The 20,000-nt window shown below is 36.5% G+C and overlaps 1 protein-coding gene and 1 pseudogene across 4 annotated transcripts in view; one reads left to right on the top strand and one right to left on the bottom strand.

Annotated features, from left to right (window-relative positions):
* The window catches only part of LOC145277521 (calcium/calmodulin-dependent protein kinase kinase 1-like), a 659,720-nt gene that overhangs the window by 106,602 nt on the left and 533,118 nt on the right, over positions 1–20,000 (top strand). The gene's annotated exons all lie outside the window — the stretch shown is intronic.
* On the bottom strand, positions 13,779–13,916 carry LOC145284868 (U2 spliceosomal RNA; annotated as a pseudogene).

Below are 20,000 nucleotides of genomic sequence, written 5' to 3'. Positions count from 1 at the left end.
CGAGAAACCTTGAAATTAACAGGCCTTGGATTGGTAAATATTCAGAAACATCCTTATTCAATCCGATATGCGCTTCTAATATGGGCCAAATTTCTGATTTTTTGCGGGTCGTTTTACTTGATGAGAACATGGGAAGAAAGCTAGTCTGAGGAGAAAAGGGAGAGGAGGGAGAGGAGGGATAGGAAGATAGTGTAGAGAGGATGAGGAGGGAAGGGGGGAGGTTACGTCTGTGCACTATTCAAATAACATTTTCAATATATGTGCTGAAAAGCAAAATATTTGTTTATTCATAGCTGAACATTTTGCTAATTGCATTTCATTTCCTCGAATGATATGAGCCATTATTGAAAATCTATGGATTAAGGAAATAAACATAATTTCTCTCTATATATTCCTTGCTTCGAACAATAAATTCTTAGCTTAAATATATATTTATACTAGCATTTCAGCCTGGCTTTTCCCGGGTGTTTGGAGGTGTGTGTTGAGCAAAAAAAAAGAAAAAAAGTGGTAGTAGGAAGTCAGGCTGAACCCGTATCATGAAGGAGGAAAAGAACGCACAAAAAACCTGACGTCTTTGCTGTTTCGACCACCACCAAACTGGAAGTGACGTAGGTTTGAATTAAGGCTAGACAATCGAAAGGAGAGGATAACTTTAAAAAATATCGGCGAAAAAAACGACTCTTCCCCCCGTAGAAAAGTGCCCAATTGAAAAACGATGCTGATCTTGGTAAAATCCATTGCCTCTGTCGAAAGTTTTACACAGACATGCAAACATACATACATTTATATATTGGTACCTAAAAATTTTCGATCCAAACCGATTAAAAAGCTTGACCTATCTCTGAATACGCTTTATATAAAATTTCAAATGTTTAGACTAGAAATTGTCTGAGTAATTTGGTACAGACCGCAGAGGTCAGATTTTTTTAAACTTTGACCCCCATTATGACCCCTTAACATTTATTGTTTTGGGCTTAAATGAAGTTATTAAGTTAGATCCATGTCCAAGGAACCTATATCTAAAATTTCAAGTGTTTAGACACAAAATTGTCGGAGGAGTTTGGTAGAGTTCTCAAAAGTCAAATCGTTGAACTTTGACCCCTTATCAGCCAAATTTCTCGCCGAAAACCGAGCAGATCGATTTTCCCAAATCTCAGTCCCCTGTATATCAAATTTCGAGTCTATAGACTTAAAGTTGACAGAATTATTGCATAGGGAAATGTACACACACAGACACACAGACAGACAGATACACACACAGACAGATGCACAGACACATTCACTTTTATATATATATATATATATATATATATATATATATATATATATATATATATATATAGATAAATTAGCATTTCAGCCCGGCGTTGCTCTGGTGTTTGGGTGTGTATGTCGAGCCAAAAAAAACAAAACAAAAAAAAGTCATAGTAGAGAGGCAGACTCAAACCCATACCGTGAAGGAGGAAAAGAACGGGGAAAAAACGTGACGCCTTTGCTGTTACGACCACCGTCAAACCGGTAGTGGAGTAGGTTTAAATATGACTAGACAATCGAAAGGAAAGGATGACTTTCAAAAATATCGGCGAAAAAAGCGACCCTCTGTTGAAAAGTGCCCAGTTGAAGGTGAAGATATTAATGTTTTTAGCCAATTTTTCGATATTTGTCGTCTGAAAGGTCGACCTTCAAAACGATACTGATCTTGGTAAAATCCATCGCTTTTGTCGAAAGTTTTAGGTAGACATGCAAACATACATACATACATACATACATACATACATTTCTATATTGGTAACTAAAATTTTTCGATCCAAACCGATTAAAAAGCTTGATCTATCTCTGAATACCCTTTATGTAAAATTTCAAATACTTAGACCAGAAATTGTCTGAGCAATTTGGTAGAGACCGCAGAGGTCAGATTTTTTTAAACTTTGACCCATATTATGTCAAGTGTTTAGACCCAAAATTTTCGGAGGAGTTTGGTAGAGTTTTCAAAGGTCAAATCGTTAAACTTTGACCCCTTAACAGCCAAATTTCTGGCCGAAAACCGATCACAAAGATTTTCCCAAATCTCAGTACCCTGTATATCAAATTTCGGGTCTGTAGACTTAAAATTGACAAAGTTATTGCGAAGGGAAATGTACACACACACACTGACACACAGACAGACACACAGACACTTTCACTTTTATAGATATACTAGCATGGGTGCCCGGCGTTGCCCGAGTATTTAGAGGTGTATGTTGAGCAAAAAAAAAAGGTAATTTTTTTAACTTTGGTCCCTATTATGACCCCTTAAAATTTATTGTTTTGGGCTCAAATTAACTTATTAAGTTAGATCCATATCCAAGAAACCTATATCTAAAATTTCAAGTGCCTAGACCCAAAATTGTCGGAGGAGTTTGGTAGAGTTCTCAAAGGTCAAATCGTTGAACTTTGACCTCTTAATCGCCAAATTTCTGGCCGAAAACCGATCACATCGATTTTCCCAAATCTCAGTAACCTGTATATCAAATTTCAAGTTTGTAGTCTAAAAATTGACAGAGTTATTGCGTATGGAAATGTACATAGACACACAGGCAGAAAGACACACAGACAGACACATTCACTTTTATAGATAGATTATGATTTACAGAATTTAACTTTGACCATTAAACTTATATATAGCTCTATTTTTTTTTTAAATATTAAGCTTTACCTTTTTGGCTAGGATCATCCTGAAAGTATTACCTCAATGTAATATCTGGCAGGATAATTCACTTGATCTTTAATCTGTGACTTATCTCACTTATATAGACACACACACACACACACACACACACACACACACACACACACATATGTATATAACTGGCGCAAATTAGATAATTTAAAAAGTACTCGTAATTATTCAAAAAGTTATGCTGTCACTATATTTCAATACAAATAATAAATCACAATGTCAGGGACTGTTTTTCAGTTCAGCATTTTATGTCCTTCCTTCGAACGTTTCATGTATTACATAGCGTTGTTACGCTGACTTCTATTTCCGGTAAAGAACCGATGCAAGTTAGAATTATTACAAGGTTGACTATATATATATATATTACAAAAGAATCGCCAGTTACGAAGGCTCAGAGGCCATTCAAGGATAAGGGTTAAAAAGTGTACAGTAGTCAAAGGGACAATATCATAGTTATCGTTGGAAGTGAAAATTTGGTAAATTGGATTACTTAAGGGGAACGTCTCATCAAGAACTTGTTTACATTGGACTTGAAGACGGCCATATTGTAGTCAGCTGGAAAGCAGGCAAACAGAAGAGAATTCCACAGTTGTGCAGTTCTTAGAAAGAAGCTTTGTTCATGGAACCTACGTTTAGGTTTAGGCACGGATAAAGAGTGGGGGAAATGCGCGTGGTTAGCATTTCTTTCTTTTATTTCATTAGAATTTTGTAAAGCAGTTAAATGAATATACGTCAGCAGATAACGTAAGTTTACTTATCTTGTTGGTGACATATTGAAAGATGATCCCATGTGGTAAAGTGAGAATATGAAATAGCTTTCTTTTCATTTGTGCAATTTGCTGACCATCACGTTGAATTGTATGAAATAGATTATTATTCTTCATTTATCTCCTCCTGCTAGCGCTTACTGGTAATGCTCCTGCAGGGCTCTTTTCTATAGATTATAATTATGTCCAAGCGAGTCTTATCTGTTGTTCTTCAACCATCTTTCATTTGGCTAGCTATCTGTTGGCCTTCTCGATAGAGGCAGACGTGGAGGTTTTTACGTATTTCCCTCTCACTGCAAAAACTTAGACACCAGGGTTAGAAAGTGGGATTGAGAAGTTAGCACCCCGGAGGAGGGTGCACTGTGACATGCAAAAAATGCCTGTGCAACTCCGTCGGTATTCCTCAGTAGGAGCGCCTCAGGCAGTTAACAATAAACTGACCCTTTTCAAATAGAGAAGGCAAACCCTGGAAGGCTGGACCTCCTAGAACTGCACAGGAACAGTATTGCACCTCAATCAACAGGGACCAGATCATTACAGGAATGGTCTAATCTAAAAATCTCGATGGATACGAGAACGTTACATAGCTGATGACTTTAGGTTCATATTTCCGTGTGTGTTGAAAGTTATTAAAATTTAATTAGATTATAGTGAGTGAGATCTATTCAAATAGCGGTTTAGTTTTGCAAAACAAGCTTAAAACAATAAGAATGCTTTAATCAGACCACTTTGGAAATGATCAACTCTCCCTCTCCCCCTCATTGGCAGATTGTTGTTGTTGTTGTTGTTGTATAGCAAATGCAACATCTTTAGCAGCTGTACTTTGCAGACCCAATCTCTTTCCAGCTTTATTATCCATCCATCCAAAGCGGCACTAACCCTAGGCAGGTCATTTCCTAGATCATGACCTATGCAGGTCATGACCTATGCAAGTCAGCTCCCATGAAGCTTACTATGGGAGTATGAAATTCAGAAGCGGTCCCTAGTCACATGTATATCCCCGTTAGAGAAGATTATGATGTTAGGTTTTTTTTCAACTCTTCCAGGGAGGTGTTGACGTCATGCTACATACTGCGCGTGCCATTCCCAAATTGGTCTCCCATCTGGTGCTGATCAGACTTAACTTTGCTTAACTTTGGTAATCTAACAAGAACTGGTGTGTCAACGTGATTGTGCCGTCCTCAGTAAAACTTTATTAGTATGAGTTTAGTAATACTGTTAAATCCATAGCTAAGAAGATTTGGGATGCATATACTTTTTCAGAGTTATTTTCTAAAAAGTGATCGAGATGGTTTAGGTTGAATCTTGAACTCGGTTGAGTAACTTAATTATTCATACCTAAAACCAAGCAAACTTCTTCAATTACTCTTACAAAAAATATATTTCTTTCTATATTTTTTTTTTTTTTTTTTTACAGAGGCCTCTCGAGGATAAGAGTTAATGTGTCTATTGTAGTCATTGGGACAGTTGCGTAGTAGTCGTTTGTAGAAGAAATTCGGTATAATTAGATTATTTATGAAGACAGCTGAACAAGAACTTGTTTATGTTGGACTTGAAGATAATGATATTGTAGTGAGCTGGAAAGCAGACCAGCAGAACAGAGTTCCACAGGTGGGCAGTTCTAGGGAAGAAGCTTTGTTCATGGAATCCATGTTTAGGTTTAGGCAACGATAGAGAGTGAGGGAATTTATTGATAGTGATTTTGGCAAAACGAGTGTTTTTTGTGAAGGATTGGCAAGGTAGGACGATTGATTGGAGCTTAGTCGAACACTTGCCATGAAAATAGCGATAGAACAGGGGCAGGCTCACAATGTCTCTTCTGTGGGAAAGTGGCTGCAAAGAAGAGAAAAGGGTATTGTCTACTAGATTACGAAGTCTGTTTTGAACTCTGCTATGGCAAGATTGGATGCGTGAAGCAGCTCCTGCTCAGATGTGGCAACAGTAATCAATCCTAGGACGTACTTCGCTCTTATACAGCTAGAGAATTACATTACCAGTGAGTTATCTACTGGAACGGTAGAATGCTCCAACCATTTTTCCAGCGACCTTGGCTACAGATTTGATGTATGTGCTCCATTTCAGATCAGGAGTGAAGGTCAGATGAAGAAGTTTGTTTAAACATGGGTGCCATCAAGATGAAAGCCGTTCATTTCAATAGGGGCCAGATGTGGGTCAGATCGTTGATGATGAAAAGATAGAAGTTTGGTTTTAGATGCATTTCTTTGTGGATCAAATAAAAGAGTTCTGTTTGAAATTCCATACAGATTCTTGAATTCGATAAGTTGCACCTGAAGAAGACTGGAGGTTACATCGGCCGAAATGTTGTAAGAATAACAAGTAGTCTAAAGTATCCAATTAATACAAATGATCAATCCTTAGCTTAAGAATTCCCTAAAAAAAGAAAAAAAAAATGACTTGCGAAATTAAATAGAAAAATGACAACTTTTAATAAAATAATTTCAAACTGTAAAGTATTTTTTTTTCAACATCAAATTTAAAAAGGACGTAGAAAGATACTGCAAGCTGTTTGAAACAATCCATTTTTAACAAAAAAGATTTTTAAATATAGTTTTCTTCTTCATGCCGTATTGCTAAAGATTTTGTTTTTTTAAATATTTTTGACTCCTAATAACGTTGATTTCATTAGGAAGACAGTAGACATTTAGACTTGTACTGTACTATTGCAGCTTTAGATAATGACAAAATGTTTCTCCCTATTGTGTGTGTGTGTGTGTGTGTGTGTGTGTGTGTGTGTCTGTGTGTGTGTGTGTGTGTGTGTGTGTGTGTGTCTGTGTGTGTGTGCGCGTGTGAGAGAGAGTAAGAGAGAGAGAGAGATAGGTTTGAAGAATGGACAATGATATATAGTGACTGCCGTATCCTTACCTTGTGCTCATTAGACGAATGCTCCGTGTATTATATCGATTTTTTTAATAAGTTTTGTACAAAAGTTAGATGTACATATTTTTTATCATAAACTAGCAGGGAGACCTGATGTTTCCCGGGATAGAATGAGAACCAACAAATTTTCCACACTTCCAATACTCTTCTCATCAAAATTGGTGAAAGCGACAATTTTTCAATCAAATTGATTGATTGCTTGCTCTAATCAGGAACCCACCATGGTACATTAAAAGAAAGCTTCAAATGCCTCGCCGCAGTGACTTAATCCACAATAAATTGTAGTCTACTTTGCACTGTAGAGAACCTAATATTGATTTTATAAAATTGTTTTTATATATACAATGACTTGAATTTAAGTTTAAAATGCTAAAGTCAAGTATCATGGTTCAATTGTGGTCTAAACAGAAAAATTCATTTCGAACAACCTACTGTTGGTTTTATATGCTCATTCTGTTTGTGGGTTGATAAAATTTCCCAAACTCGCTTGTGATGTTAGTCTGTATAAGGGTGTTAACTTTGATCAAAATTAGATTGTTCCTTCTTTGATCAGATTTTTTTTGTTATCGATTTTCGATGCTTATTAGGGACATTCTGATGCAAAATCTAAGAAACTCCCAGACACATAAATTACATTTGCCTGAAATTAAAAAAAAAAACCTATAGGGAAGGAACACGCACACACACACACACAGAGCGCCCTTTATATATAAATAGGAATATGTAGCAGTCTGCTCTCATAAATATAGTAACTAATATAATTTCATTCATTTATTATATTATACTAGAAAATTATCTGTCTCAAGACGGGGATAAGCAATAAATATGGAAGTATTTTTTTAAATTTTAATGCTTTTTCTTACTTTAGGTTCTTGTGCCCCCCTCCCTCCCTAAAAAAATGATATGCCCACACTATACGCTGTGTAGTATGGGATACATGTTCTATAATTCATAATGACAAGTTTATGGATTTTACCAAGCACATGCATATGTGACGCGCACACATGCACACACGTACAACAACCATTTTACAAATGTATTCATCGATTATTATACTAAAACTCTGAATTTGTTTGTCACCATCTCAAATTTTAACGTCATGACGTTATTTTTTAGCAAACTTTTCAAACTTAACGACTAAGGCTGGAATACTATATGTTTTGGTTTCGATTCGAGCTGATGGCACCCAGGTCATATATATATTTTTTAACCTTTGAAATGACTACTATATATTGGGTACAATATAATAATCAATGGAGTATTGGCTCTATAATAATAAATGCAAAATTTGCATAAGTTAAAATATCATACTTAAGCGTATTTAGGACTGGTCAACGGGGGGGGAGCACTACTATATATTGGGTAGGATATACTAATCAATAATAGAACTGGCCCCATAAAATAAATACAAAATCTGCATGCATTAAAACATCATATTAAAGCGTATCTTACGACTGGGCAATGCTTGGTGGCCTTCTAGTTATTTAATACTAGCAATACCCATTAACCGGTGTTGCTCGGTGGAAACGTGCCCCTCTTTGAAAAAAATTAAAGTACGGTTGTTGTTGTTGTTGTTGTTGTTGTTGTTGTTGTTGTTCCCCTCCCCCCACCTTCTAATGTTATGAACATGTCGGAAAGTGAATGCTATGTCTATGAGTTTACGGATCAGTTACGAAGGGTAGGGTCTCAATATGAGTACTCTGTGAGTAAATTTATGTGGTGTAGAATGGGGATGTGGGAGAATTTTGTAATTGGGGGAAAAGTGGGAACTACTTCCTCTGTAGGTTACTGCAATGGTGATGATGTCACTCCTAGGATTTAATCTAGAATTTTATTATAACGAATAAATGTATCTAAAATGTTGTTCTATAGTTACATAAGATAGTAGCTGATACTGTAGACATAATAAATTTGGGTGTGGCTTATGTTGTTGTAAACCTGCGATATTTTGGTCCAGAGGGGAATTTCCGCAAGTAAATTATTATATATAGGATAACACAAAATTTGATGCAAAAAAAGTTATTTTCTATATTAAATATTTTGTATGTAACTTATTTTAAACGTTTTTTGAGGGTGGGTTTGCATTTAAGAGGTAAAGTTTACAAAAACAATAATGTGACCAGGTTATTCATCAGGTTGAAAATTCATAATCAGTTTATAAAATAAATCAATAAAAAGACTTTATATATATGTATCCCTTAATCTTTCTTGTAAATGTTAACATTATCTGCCCATGTTACTAGTGTTTTCTAAGAATGCATATCGTCCAAAATTCATAATAATCCATTCATAATTTAGGAGATCAAAAGTTTGGGGTAGAGGTCACACCTAAACGATAGTATAATAGAATAGTTGCGGTCCCAATCACTAAACGATCACGGCAATTCTTTTTCTCTTTATCACAAAAGTACTTACACATCATTGGGGTTCTACAGGTTTTAATCCTGTTATATATATATATATATATATATATGAAAAGTAGCTGAGCAGCGGCTTGGTTCCCACCAGTTTTTGGCAAATAGCAAACAGGATCCTGAACAGAAGCGTGCATTCTATCCCAACCATCATCAATGGACCTGAGATCATCCCATCAGCATCAGACAAGGCCAAACTATTCGCCAAGAACTTTGCAGCTAACTCTACCCTCTGCGACGAAGGGCATCAACTCCCCGTATTTCCTACTACAACAGACAACACCCTATCCAACATACAAATATCTGTGCACGAGGTCGCCAAACTAATCAAGAACCTTGATTCCAGTAAAGCAACTGGCCCAGACGGCATTCCAATTATAGTGTTGAAAAAGCTTCGACCAGAAATTGCCCCCATACTTACAAAACTGTTTAAGCATTGCCTTAAGGAGAAGTGCTTTCCAACACCCTGAAAAACCTCCTCAGTATGCCCTGTATTTAAGAACTCAGGTGATAAATCATCCCCCTCTCAGTATAGACCAATAAGTCTCTTGTGTGTCATGAGTAAGTTACTGGAATCCATATTAAATAAAGAAGTAGTCAACCACCTCAGCAGAAATAACCTCCTTAGTGACATGCAATATGGTTTCCGTTCTGCTAGATCTACAGCTGATAGGATTAGTAAATCTCTTGACAAAGGCTTCCTTTCTAGGGCAATTGCTCTTGACATATCAAAGGCCTTCGATAAGGTTTGGCATAAGGGCCTACTTCACAAGATTTCCAGCTATGGTATAACTGGAAATGTTTTCTCAATAATTAAATCATTTCTCTCTGATAGGTTCATAAGAGTAGTGGTTGATGGGCAGAAATCTGAGGCCCACAGTATTAATGCTGGAGTCCCTCAAGGGTCCCTCAAGGGTCCATCCTGGGCCCAACTCTCTTCCTGATCTACATCAATGATCTCCTAAAACACATACTTAGTTCATTCGTTGACATCTATGCTGATGACACGACTATCTATGGCAACAAATCAAAGGCCGTAAATGGCAACGATCTCTCTGATTCTCTCTCCTCAGATCTTGAACACGTCGTTCAGTGGGGGAAGAGATGGCTGGTTACTTTTAATGCATCTAAAACCAAGCTCCTAACTTTACATCATCAACGCTCTGTTCCTCAACTAGCATCAATTGAAATGGATGGCTCTCGTCTTGGGGAGGCTTCATGTTTTGACAAGCTCCTGGGTTTGACCTTTACTCCTGATCTGAAATGGAACACGTATATAAAGTCTGTTGCCCGGACCGCTGGGAAAATGGTAGGATCCTTCTACCGCTCCAGAAGATATTTCACTACTGATGCAATTCCCTATCTCTATAAAAGCCAAGTACGTCCAAAGATGGAGTACTGCTGCCACATCTGGGCTGGAGCTTCAAAAACAGCCTATCCTCCCTTGTCAAAGTACAAAATAGACTTTGTGGTTTAGTGAGGAATGCCCTTTTCTCTTCCCTCAACCTCTCTCCCATAGAAGAGACGTTGCAAGCCTGTCTTTGTTTTATCGTTATTTCCATGGCAGGTGCTCGTCCAACCTTCAATCTCTGGTCCCCCTTCGCCAATTCTTCATGATAAACACCCGTCTAGTTAAAAAAATTTTTTTATATATATATATATATATATATATATATATATATATATATTTGATTGCATATTTTACCCCAAACAATGCGCAATGCCACTTTGATGTAGAAGGCTACTATTTGGGACATAATTTCAAGGATATTATGCAGGGAGTTGATATTTGTTTACATTACACTTGAACTTCTGCATGTCAGTATAGTGGGGGAGCAGGAACTCGGAAGGGAATTTCAAAGTCTAGCAGTTCTGGGAAATAAACTATTAGAGTAGAAGGCTTGCTGGCATCTGGAGATCTCTACTGTGTAGGGGTGGGATTTTGTTGCTTGTTGGGTTTATCAGGGGTATTTACATCGAAAGGGTACAAGGGATTGTAGTTTGTTAGAGCATCTACCATTAAAATACTTATAAAACAGGCAGAGGGATGCAACATTTTGTTAATGAGAGAGAGGCTGAAATCTAACTGACAGTTTGGGGCCTATTAGGTTGGCGACTCTTTTTTTTAACCCTGTCCAGGAGTGAGAGACTAGTAGCAGATGCACCAGCCCAAATGTGACAACAATACTCAATACATGGGCAAATGGTGACCTTGTAAAGGTACAGGATACTTTCAGGCATAAGTAACCTTCTAGCATGGTAGAGAGAGCCCACCTTCCTCGCAGCAGCCGTGGCAATGCCCTCAATGTATCTGTTCCAACTCATGTTCCCTGTGAATGTTAAGCCAAGATGTTTGAATGAAGTACTTTCAGGTAATGTATTATTAGCCATAGCTATTAGTTGTTAAGAAGGTTTCTTGTAATTATTAAAGGAAAGAAGCTTAGTCTTGGCAGCATTGAATGTCACCATCCATTTTTGTCCCCATTCAACTACAGACTGGAGGTCTTCCTCTAGTGTTTCCGCCATTGCCTCAGATATGTGCTCATTCGTTTTTCACACATGCCTGTTATAGAACATCATCATTCTGTCATCAGAAAATATATCCATCTCAGAAATAATTTTATCAGGGAGGTCATTTATGAATATCAGGACTAATAAAGGTCCAAGGACCGACCCCTGAGGCACACCCGCATTTATATCATGTTGTTTTGATGTACGACCCTCGAGGACAACTTGGATTCTTCTCTTATTTATATATTAATTCAAACAACTGTATATATTTTTATATCAACAAAAATATTCATTGTTTATATGCATGCAGTGTTCATTACATATATGCACTTATGTGATGTACTTCAGTGGCCGGGTGTCCCTAGAATTGACTTGCAGTTGCACTACTGTTCTTCTACCTGTAAGGAGATATTTCTCATTACACGCAATGATGGAAACATTGTCTCCATTATTTTTTTTATTTATTTTATTTTATTTTTTTTTTTTTTTGTGCAATTTAGTTTATTAGACCTAATACAGCGGTTCAAAGATGCTAGCTCTTAATCTTGTTGAGGGGGCGGGTTGAAATTCCCTCTACATCATAAAATCCTCTCGCTCCCAAGAGCAAAAAACTAACCGAAAACCCATTTTCAAATCTCACCTCAAAACGTGATCTGATCAAACTCGCCAATCCTCGTTCTCATAAAATGGTCCTGTGACGTCACAGTCCAGCGATAAATCACGTCATGTGTCAAATGAGTACTTTGTACTCATTCGATCTACCTGTAGCGTGACCCCTGTCAAAACAATCAGCAGCTGTGTTCGGACAGGTTTTAAATTCAATAACTTTTCTAACTAAAATAGAGCCCGTTTTTAAATCTATATACTAGCTGAAGCTGCTAGTCTGCTAACGTAGGGTATCATTATATAGCAATAGTTTACAAGAAAAACAATATGCCCATATTACTCTCCTGTTTACTGAGAATATATAATTAAAAAAATACAATAATGGTCTTATTAAAACAAAGAAAGAATTATATATATATATATATATATATATATATATATATATATATATATATATATATATAGTGGAGATGGTAATTAATAAAAACTGAAGAAAGTGCTCAATACTGTTGTAGAGCAAATATGCGTTTTATTTTTTATTACCGTATCTTTCTGTTAAGGTACATTATTGTTTCGGCTACTCGGCCGTTTTTTTGGCCGTCTGTAGCGTCCTTAGACTTTTACAGAAACCTTCTGTAACTTTCTGTAAAAGTCTGAGGACGCTACAGACGGCCAAAAAAAAAGCAGCCGAGTAGCCGAAACAATGATGTAACTTAACAGAAAGATACGGTAATAAAGAATAAAACGTATATATATATATATATATATATATATATATATATATATATATATATATATATATATATATATATATATATGCACCTTCTAAATGTTTTGATTTACAAAATAAATAATAGTGTGCATAAGCTGTCACTGTGTGTTCAGTAGCTTGTGATAGTTTTTTTTTTTTTTTTGTATTGCCGGTAGCCTGAGGCTAGAGCTGCTTAAAGTAACATGCTTACATGCGTCAGGGCAGAGAGAGAGAGAGAGAGAGAGAGAGAGAGAGAGAGAGAGTTAGTTGGTTATATTACATGTATAATATTGTAAGATGTGGAAAGGAATATTTCTGTGCTTCTGATTAACTGAAAGTAAACGCCAATTGAGATATTATCCAATCAACAATCAAATCCTTGAATCAACATCTGCAAGCTGCTGCTGCTGCTACACAACTAATAAAAAATCTTAGCTAAATTTTGAAAAGCTATTTATCTCTCTTCCACGGTAGGAAGATGTGACACAAGGGGCAAAAAGTGCGATTGAAGAGCCAGCACCCTAGAGCAAGAGCACTCTGGCCTGCAAAATGCCTGGGCAGCCTTATCGGCATTTCCTGGTAGGGGTGCCTTAGGTGAATAGCAATAAACTAACTAGTGATAGGACGACTCCAAAACTCTTCCGAATTCCGATGCAATTACCGATTCTGATTCCAATTCTTTATAAATCTTTAAATATTTAACAATAAAGTTGTTATTTATTCCCGATTACCATAAAAACATACGTTGAATATCCAGATATTTTTTTCAAACGTAAAAAGACACTTGTTGGGGAATGACTTCTGGATATTAGTTTTACTGGTAGTTTAACAAGGCCGATAGCCATTAGTCGCATGCTCTTGTGTAACGAATGAATGCGTGAATGTAGGATTGACATAAAATTCTTAAAAATAAACTAAAATGACCGAAAAATGGGCTGAAATGACTTAAATAAATAAAAAGTAAATGATTTAGAATGACTTTAATGAACTTATCGATGAATTGAATGACCTTAAGAATAACTTGAATGCTTAAAAAATAACTGGAATCCTTCAAAAACAACTTGAATGATCTGGAGAATGACTTGAATGGCTTTGAGACTGACTGGTTGTAAAGTGGGTGATCATTTTACATTAAATTAATACAGAAAAGTGATTCCCCACTTTATATCACAAAGTTACAAACATGAGTACAGCATGTAGTAAAAACAGATACTACACTTTGATCTTGGCCAAAAGACCAAGAAAAGGGTATTTATTTGCTCCCCCACCGAGCAAATTAGGTGCAAGACCGATTTTTAATGTGAGGAGTGAAGGGAAAATGGGGACCAACTCCCCGGGGAGTAGGGGAGTTGGATAGTGACAATTGGTATGAAGGGTTGCCCCTACATTGACCAAGGTCTTATATGTGGGGTCGCCCCCACATATGGTCTTTGCTTGCAGTATCTGTCGGAACAGATATTACACTTTAATCTTAACCAAAAGGCCAAGAAAATCTTAAAAAGCTAAGAACAGCATCTATTAATAACAGACCTTTGATCTTAACCAAAAAGGCCAAGCACAAAAGTGTTATGGACAGACCGACAGACCGACCGAACAACCAACTGACTTATAGAGTCGCTTGCACGCGACTAAAAATCAATAAATATTTATTATTTTTACATTATTACCAGCAGTGGAATATTTTGCTTTAAACAAAATCAGATAAAAAGAAAATTAAAAGAATCGTTTTTGGCATCAGAAAATAGGCATAAACTTTTCTGATTCCGATATTAATTCTGATACCCCTAAAAGTTCCAATTTTTCTGATTCCAGATTCCGATTCCGATTAATTATCCCAACATTAAAACTAGCCCCTTCTCAAAGAAAGTAGGCAATACCTGGGAGGGTGGACCTCCTAGAACTGCACAGGACCAGTAATGTATCGCAGTCAATGGGAGGAAAATCCATTTCAAAAATAGCTCAGCCTCAATTGGCGAGGGACAAATAAGTAAACTTTAATAAACAAACATATATGAATAACAAAAGCTAAGTGGTTTTAGACATAGACCAAACCATATTACATTTCTAACAGTCATCTATCATTTAATACCATCGTGTTTATCTGCTTATTGTGACATCATAACTCTGGAATTTCTACAAGTACAGCGATATCCTTTTACAGCCGTTTATTTGTGCAAATCAGACTTTTATAGTTGCAGGTGGCTCAAATAACAAATCAGTTTTCCTCAAGTTACATGTCAGAACAATGTCAAGAATACCTTTGCAGTGACAGTTGAGCAACGCTTGGAAACAAATAGATCATATATATATATATAGCGGAACAGCTTTTGTGGCTGTTGGCAGATAATAGGAATTTTCAGTGTCATTTGCAAACCAATTGTCAGTCTTATCTTTCCCCATTAACAATACTCTTTGAGCAAAGCTTCATTGCTATCATCTTCCTTCTGCTGGCATTCTTTGAATATACACAATAAATTTATATTTATATATATTTATCATATACTAGGAAGGAGATCCGACGTTGCCCGGGATTTACACACCATACTTTTATTATCATCAAAATCAGTGAAATTGCCCATTTTTCCATTAGATCAATTAATTGCCTATTCTAGCTGGGGACCTACTGCAGTGCGCTGGAGGGAAACTTCGTATGCCTCCCCACAGTGACTTAGTCCACAATACATTGTAGTTTATATTGCACTGTAGAGAACCTACGGTTAATTTTATAAAATTATTTTTATATAACATCTTGAATTAAAGTTTAAAATGCAAGTCAAGTATCATGGTTCAATTGTGCTCTAAACAGAAACGTTCTTTTCGAATGCGCCCCCGTCTTATCAAAGCGCCTACTGATGGTTTTATATGCTGGGCCTTTCTGTTTGTGTGGTGATAAAACTTCTCAAATGCACGTGTGATGTTAGGCTTTATAAGGCATTAAGTTTGTTCAAAATTGGGCTGTTCCTTTTTAAATTGGGTATTTCAATTATCGATTAACAATTTTTTTTAATACTGTTTAGAGGCATTCTGATACAAAAACAATCTAAGAACACTCCCAGACACATAAAGTATTTTTGTGTGAAATTTCATAAAAATCAGCCGAACCCTTTTGGAGTCCAAAGGGAACACACACACACACACACACACACACACACACAAAGTGCCTTTTATATATAAGTAGAGATATCAATTATACCACTGTTACTCCTCCCCCAAAACTGCTTAAATATAAACAAGCCTTATTGAATCTGGTGTTGCCTAGGATCCCTTATGTTCACATTTATTTTGTAAGTATTTTTATGTTCTATAACCATGTCGTTTTTATTAGATTCAGTATCTAAAATAGAAAAATAAATAAGGAACACCAAGTCTTATTAAAAGAGCAAGAGTGATTCTCTTTTGATGATTTTTCTTTTTAGGTGTTTATATAAGAATGTCTTCATATCAGCAAACTCCCAAATCAAAATTGTAGTGATATACATTGCTTTTTTGTTGTTTTCTTTTACAAATGGGTCACCCATATCAAGGACCGGAGACCATTCGAGGATAAGGGTTAATGTGTGTATTGTAGTCATTGTTGTAGTTGCGTAATAATCGCTTCTAGAAGTAATTTGGTATAATTAGGTCATTTACGAGGACGGCACAACAAGATCTTGTTTACGTTAGACTTGAAGACGATGATATTGTAGTCAGCTGGAAAGCAGACTAGTGGAACAAAGTTTCACTGGCGGATAGTTTATTGTCAATAACACTGTATTGCAATAAATGTAAACTGGCTAGTCAGAATCAAAGTTTGATTTGCTAGCTTAAATGCTATTTGGGTCTAACTTTTAAAATCCAACCTGTATAATTTCATACTTTAAATAATATATCATCCATTCCGATCCAGAAAAAAGATTATTAGTTTTCCTTATCAAAATGATTTTATGATTGAAAAAAATCAAAGAATTTTGATCAAGGTATTATAACTTTATTATTGATTTCTTGTTTTGGATCAAAAATCCATTCAAGAATCACACACACACACACACACACACACACACACACACAAAAAAAAATGTCTAAGAAAATGACGATGACTAATATTTTTGATATGAAGCTTGTGTAAATGTTGAATGTCGAAAGAAATACTCCCATATTCTTGATTATTAATCTTATTTCTTTCTTGTCATACAATATTTACACCCAATAATTCTAATCTGAGAATAAAACACATAGAAGGACAAAATGAGAGAGAGAGAGAGAGAGAGACAGAGAGAGAGACAGAGAGAAAAGAATCCAGCTGTTAATTCATAATGATGAATTTAATAATTTCGACTTGAGTATCGGTTACTTCTGCTGGCGAATTAAATTCATAACAAAGAGAAATCGAATATCACAAGGGCAAACCATTTGCCGAGGGTTACAAATCTCATTTGTTTGACGGATTATTTTTTCTTGTTTCTTTTTCCTTTTTTTTAATTTTCTTTAAATTTCTCTCTCTCTCTCTCTCTCTCTCTCTCTCTCTCTCTCTCTCTCTCTCTCTCTCTCTCTGCGCATGTGTGTGTTTGTTCTGCTGGAAAGGGGATCGTCAACTTTTCAAGTGTATCTCTGGTGAACTCGGGAATCTGTGTCATGTGTTGAGACTGTGGACACATATATACTCACACACACACATGACGGACTGTAGTTAAAACGTACCGAGTGATGGGATGAAGCTGTCAAAACTGACGTTGCAGGAGGTGAATAGGTGAAGTAAGTGACCCTCACAGCTGTTGGGGTTTGGAACACCTGCTAGCGGGCAGGTCAATATATGTATATATATAAGCAGGCGGAGCACAAGAGCCTGTCTGTCAAAAAGCGACAACAGTAAAAGCCGCTGCTAAATCCATTCCCTTCTGCTCTCCCCTCCATCTAGCACTTCAAACCAAGCACACAAGGCAAGAAAGAAAATAATGATTTTACATTTTTCTAACAAACGAATTTGTGTTGCGAGTTTGTTTTTCTTGGATGACGAGAAACTACTATCGTTTTCCCAGTTACATCACAGCTGCACAGAATTTTAAATGGAACCCTTTATTTAATTCATGGGTGTAGTATGCTCTTGTTCTGTTAGCCACGATCAAGTATAAGTCTTAAGTAATTTGCAATCAATTGTATTCTGAGTATCAATTGCACTAAAGATTGAATCTTCAACCTCTAGAAGAGCATCTTTAGAACTGAATCTCACTTAGAAATGTATTCATTCTAATTGAGTATTGGATGCAGCAATACAGCATTCTATTTCTTCCCTATATGACAGTGCGTGAGTGTTCATGGCCTAACGGTTATTAACATGAACTATTAAATCATCGAACAGTTAGGTCTATCATTTTAACTTGTGTATTCATGATTTAAGTTGCTCGGAGCTTATTACTTGCACAGGCATACCTTGTCAAACGTAGGGTTGTCATATGTATTGATATTTTCAATACGATGTCTGTTTTAATGATTCGATATACAGTATTCATACATTAAATACTAAAGCCGTATAAACTATAACATCGATTTTGTGTATGGTGAGTGTGTCTATAACTATGTTTGGTATATTTTCCTAAATATGACTTTTTAAGAGTATTTATTTATCAAAATCACTTTTTATGTTATGAAGGGTTCTAATGACACATATATTTCTCTTTCGTCCTCTCCTGTACACTAGCCCAGTCTATTAAGCAGAAACACATATATGCCTATATATACTCTCAGTATCCAAGTACGTCCAAGGATGGAATACTGTTGCCATATCTGGGCAGGAGCTGCAAAAAACAGCCTATCCTGCCTTGAAAGAGTACAAAAAAGACTTCGTGGCTTAGTGGGGGATGCCCTTTTCTCTACCCTGCAACCTCTCTCCCACAGAAGAGTCGTTGCGAGCCTACCCTTGTTTTATCGTTATTTCCATGGCAGGTGCTCGTCTGAACTCCAATCTCTGGTCCCCCCTCGCCAATCTTTCACGAAAAACACCCGTCTAGCCGAATCCACTGTGAAAAATTTCCCCCACTCTTTATCTGTGCCTAAATCAAAACGTGGATTCCATGAACAAAGCTTCTTTCTTAGAACTGCACGCCTGTGGAACTCTGTTCCGTCTGCCTGCTTCCCACCGGACTACAACTTGGATGTCTTCAAGTCCAATGTTAACAAATTCCTAATGAACCGCCCCCTTAAGTAAACACTTCATCAAATCTCCACACTAACGTAATGTACTTGCAATAACCCTTATCCCTGAGTGGCTTCCGGGCCTTGATAAGTGGTGATCACTGTGTAAAAAAAAAAAAAAAAGAAGTCTTTTACACACGTTTCCTTTTATTCTGTCTTGCTTGTGATTGCAGGCTCAACACTCAGTGTTTTGTTTTGTTTACTTTAGTTTGCCCGACTCAATTACTTTCCTTACTAAGGATCAAAGTGAATTGAAAAGCACGTAAACTAGTACTGTCTTATGCAAGCCCCCTGTTCAAATACGAGGCACGTTCCAAAAGTAATGCCCCAATTCTTTTATTCTGCTCAAACATACCATGGTTATGATGATTGCACTTATGCGTTCATGATCTGAAAATTTAATCTCTCTGTTGCAGACATTGACGGTGTGGGACTCTAAGAAAGTAACCCCTGTCATGGACGTGTGTCAAAAGCAAAGATGCGTCATTGAATTCCTGGCAAAAATGTATTGAGAATGGTGACGACTATGTGGAAAAATTAATTCTGGAGCACAAAGCATTGCTCGTTTTAATGGTACCACTCCCTTCTTCGTAGCTCTTCAAGTTTTTGAGTTAAAAATAAAGACAATAGGAGGCGCTACTTTTGGAATGGCCCTGGTATGAAAGAACATGCACAGTCATCGTTCATCGTTGGCAAAAGTGCATTGAGAATGCTGGTGACTGTGTAGAAAAATAAATTCACCAAAGATCACTCATTTTAATGATACCAATCCTGTCTTCGTTGCTTGTCAATGTTTTGAGTTGAAAAAAAAAAAAAAAAGAAGTCTTTACTTTTGGATCGGCCCTCGTATTTGTCTACAATATGGTTCTTGAAACACGTGATTGATTCTGTATTCACTGCCTCTGTAGTAAATCTGTTCAAGTGATTTATGGTGCATACATAAAATCTGTTTGCTTATTTTCAGTCAGGCACCAACCACCACCACTACCACCTTCTCCTCCCCATTCTCTTCCTTTTTTTTAAATTTTATTACAAATGTGTGTGTTTAAGATCATTTATTTCATTCTATATTGCATATTCTTCACTTATACGCCGATTGTCACTGCTGAGTTCGTATTATTAGACTGAATTAGTATTATGAATAGATAGAGAAATTATAAATTTTT

This window comes from Euprymna scolopes, chromosome 1 (assembly GCF_053919585.1).
Source record: "Euprymna scolopes isolate OS-2025 chromosome 1, ASM5391958v1, whole genome shotgun sequence".
Classification (NCBI taxonomy): Eukaryota; Metazoa; Mollusca; class Cephalopoda; order Sepiida; family Sepiolidae; genus Euprymna; species Euprymna scolopes.
This window is presented reverse-complemented; position numbering and strand designations above follow the sequence as displayed.